This window comes from Manduca sexta, unplaced genomic scaffold (assembly GCF_014839805.1).
Source record: "Manduca sexta isolate Smith_Timp_Sample1 unplaced genomic scaffold, JHU_Msex_v1.0 HiC_scaffold_2160, whole genome shotgun sequence".
Taxonomy (NCBI): domain Eukaryota; kingdom Metazoa; phylum Arthropoda; class Insecta; order Lepidoptera; family Sphingidae; genus Manduca; species Manduca sexta.
In genome coordinates, this window is record NW_023593097.1 from 3828 (window position 1) to 8272 (window position 4445).

At 39.1% G+C, this 4445-nt stretch overlaps 1 pseudogene; it reads left to right on the forward strand.

Moving 5' to 3' along the window:
• Positions 1-226: 226 nt before the first annotated feature.
• Positions 227-2939, forward strand: LOC119191964 (annotated as a pseudogene).
• The last annotated feature ends 1506 nt before the right edge of the window (positions 2940-4445 follow it).

Below are 4445 nucleotides of genomic sequence, written 5' to 3' on the forward strand. Positions count from 1 at the left end.
AACAATGGAAGACGCTCCAAAGCACTAAGTCTGACAAAGTTTCATGCAAGTTAGGGTAAGTTTAACACAATATAAGGACAATAATCTCCATCAAGCTTCAGTCACCTCAGTATCACAAGAGACTAGCAGATAATTTAACAAATCGGCTCACCACAAGCAACATCGGGTAAGATAATGTCAAACAATGTTACCGCCTTATCTTTGTGATAATTCATGTCATAGGCGAATTACAAATAAATCTACTGATTTGATTTAATCGCTGTGATTGTTTTCCTTATAAATATTACAAGGAAAGGTGTCACAGTAACAGTTGTCAAACAGCAACCATGCGTCTCTTTCTCGCTTTACTGGCTCTGGGCTTCGCAGCCGTAGCGGGTAAGTTTATTACAAATAAGTATGCATAGTTTTTATATAAAATATAATATCATGTCCGGCGTAACCATGAAATTATAATTTTGTTACATGATTAACCCGTGATGGTTATAGCGTGTTACTATGGGAAGTAATAAAATAGAACAACGCACAGATTGATCTGAAATTGACATTATATTTATATACTTTTCACAATACACAGGGGGACATTTGTCGCGCCCATAGGCGCACGGTTATGTGTGTACACCTCATGGTTGCCAATTCACATTGAGGCTTATCCTTATTTTCCTGGCCCTTTAACCTCCCCCCCATCCTAAGAATAGTTCTGTTGTCCTTCACATTTCTTTCCTCAACTGGATAGTTGAGGAAAGAAATGTGAAGGAAGGAAGGTGGGGGATCCCACTCCCAGGATTTCTGCAGGGTCCTGCCGTCGCTAAGCCGGGCGATTCCAGTATACCATTCGCAGGTTTCCCCCGGTGATCATTGGGGGTCCGATACTAAAAAACACCTGGGGAACTTTTGCCTTCTCTCTACTGGTTCAGGCAGTTTTCTGTCTACCCACGACGGAAAAAAATTAAGAGGATAAAAGTATGTTTCGAGGATGGACATTTTGAGGAAAAACCTCCTGGAGTAAGGCCAGTATTCCAGATTAGTACAAAATACGTCCTACTAACAATAGTTGTAACTGTTGCGCTAGGCTCGTAGTAGAAGTAACATACCGGGAAGCAATAGCCAATCTGCTAGATCGGCAGGACGGCGAGTGTTCGCCTGCCAACTTCCACGAAGGATTCCTGATGAGTTCACCCTATAACGAAGGACAAGGACGGATAACTACTACTGGACCATTGGAGTCCCAACGGAATAAACCAGAGAATTCATGAAATTACAACTCACGTGCACTAGCACGAAACGCTCTCTGACGTGAACGGTTCACTGACCTGTTGATGACAGCAAACCGGGCCCAGCTGATCACGGCTAAAATTGTAGGGTCCTTGGCCTTCATAATTTATTGGCTCATGAGGAGTTATTTTTTATAACGAGTTGACAAGAGGTCGAACCGAGGTCGTTGACAAAGTAGTGTTGCAATCTCAACAAGAATATTAACTATCACCAAAATTACCAATAAATAGAACACGACCTTCTACAATTTTGAGGTTCAAATGAAAAAATAGTTATTAATTTATTAAAAACGGCGACATATTTATAGAGCATATGTAGTAATTATTAAAATTTCGAGCGTTCAGAAACCGACAAAACTACGCGCCCTTTTCAAACACACGATTTATAGACAAAGGTAATTTATAACCGATAAACATAAAACCTTAAATCGTTAAATGATTTAATAAAATAAATAGGGGTATGGGGTTTGAAATATTTGATGTTACAATTAAAATAATATGTTATAGCTGTCCCAGCAAACCCTCAGAGGATCGTGGGTGGTTCTACTACTACTATTGACCAGTATCCCACGATTGTTGCTATGCTGTACTCCTGGGATGGAAACACTTTCTACCAAAATTGCGGTGGTACCATTCTTAATAACAGAAGTATCCTCACTGCTGGTCACTGCGCCTAGTAAGTATATAGATTAATCATTCAAATAAAAAAAAGAGATTTCGGGTATTAAACAGGAAGCCTAATTGTTTATTCTAATCGCAGCAACGAACCAGTCAATAGATGGCGTGTACGAATTGGTTCGACTTTTGCGAACAGCGGTGGCATCGTTCACAACTTCAACCGCTCCAGGGTCTACCCTAACTACAACCCAAGAACTCTTAATAACGACATCGCCATTATGCAGACCGCCACCACAATTGCCTTCAACAACGTCGCACAACCCGCAGAATTGCTGGCCCCAACTACATCGTCCGTGACAATGAAGTTTTATGGGCCGCCGGATGGGGTGCCATCGAGGTAATTTTCTTTGTTGAAATTTGTTTGTATTGTGTTTGCCACAGAATTATGTTTATTTATCCTAAATACTCCTATTATTTCAGTACAAAGGTCCTGGATCGGAACAGCTGCGCCACGTCCAGCTCTGGAATGTGAAAATGGTCACGTGCAGGGCTCGCTACGCCACTATTGGTGTCATTCTCTCCGACAGCATGATGTGCTCCGGCTGGCTCGACGTCGGCGGTCGCGACCAGTGCCAGGGTGACTCCGGCGGTCCTCTCTACCACAACGGTGTCGTCGTTGGAGTGTGCTCCTGGGGACACAAATGCGCTACGCCCAACTTTCCTGGTATTAACGCCCGTGTCGCACGTTTCTCTAACTGGATCACCAACAACGCTTAAATGTTCTGGTCGAAATGTAATTAAAAAATATCGTCTACTACAAAAAGGTTTATTTGTAATATTTTTGCGAAAATTTGTTTGGGATATACAATGTGTTCTATTGTGAACTGCGAACACTTATATGTACTTCATTTGATGTGTGTATTTTTAAATTTACTTCCTACAATATTGGCCTGCACAAACCAAACTAATACAAATCATAATGTTATCTTATTAGTAACCTCAATAACATGTGTTATTGAGGGTATGAAAAATATATTTATTAAAAAAAAACTTTACTAGAATCAGTTCTCGGAGTGTGCGCCCGAACATTGATTGGTTAATATTGAAATATAACTTTAACTTCAGTTGAGCGTCATATAAACAAAGCTGAACAAATCAAATGCTTTAACAGACCCAGAGGACGATATCACTCAGGCTATTCGTTGTAAAACGAGGTCTTGAAACTCTTGTACTCCATAAGACTGCAGTTCCTACCTGTTATACCCGGTAATTTTATACAATGGGAGAATAATGACGTTAGCGTCGGTCATGTGGCGCTAGGAATCACTACAGTGTTTTAGGGACCTTTGTGGCGAGAAGGGCTTTTCATCCTGGCGAAACCGCGAGCTACAACTAGTATTATAATTAGGAGTGAATCTGGAGTGCAACATGAACTTCGATACTTACTTACATAAAGACCTAAATGTTTTACCTTTCCTGTCGCTTGGTCGGGGGAAAAGCGGCATATTCGGATTACGATAGAAGTTTCGGTTATTCTACGAAATCGTTAAAAATAATATATCATTGATATGTTTATCGCTAAAGACTAATAATTAACGATAAGTTACAACTTATCGTTAATTCATAAGTAGTTACAATGATAGTGAAGCGACGATAGCTTAGTTGAGTGTGAAACGGACTGCCGAGGTTGAAAGACTGCAGGTTCAAACTGCTACTTAAGGGCTTGCCAGTCCAACCCTTCTAAAAAGTTATATGTATACCTTGAATGATCGCTTGCCTTAACTGTTAAGGAAAAATCGCGACGAAATCTGCACACCAAAGAAGTAATCCATAACAATTCTGAAGGAATGTGATGTCTGTCAACTCGCGCTGCCCCAACGTGGCAAACAAGGGCCTAAAACCATCTCAGTAGTAGTACAGTATTACTGCTTCTTTCATGTTTAGGCTTCAACTAGTACTTGGTCAGTATTTAATTTAATTTTCTCTAATATGCAAACACAGTTACAAAAACTAGTCACTAATTCGAAACGATTGTGTAAATTTCAAAATTATTTTACAACACAAAAATAATATTTATGTATTATTTATTTTAGTTTAAGCAGTTAGTTATGAAGGTTAATAAAAAAGATTTTTTTAGTTTTCGTTTTTCAGTTTTTTCCCCAATTTAATTTTTTGGTTAAAAAGTTGCTATTTTTTATTAATTTACCCTTAGAATTTAGAGTTTACCCTATCCATTAAAAAAGGCGTTATCAAAATTGGTCTACTCTCTGAAAATGTATGCATGGTCTAAAATAAAAAAAAATACGTGTCGAATTGAGAACCTCCTCCGTTTTTTCGTCGGTAATGGAAGACGCTCCATAGCACTAAGTCTGACAAAGTTTCATGCAATTTAAGGGAAGTTTAACACAATAAAAATACAACAATCTCCATCAAGCTTCAGTCACCTCAGTATCACAAAAGACTATCAGATAAACTAACACATCGGCTCACCAGAAGCAACATTTGATAGATAATGCCAAACAATGCTACATCCTTATCTTTATGATGATGATTGAA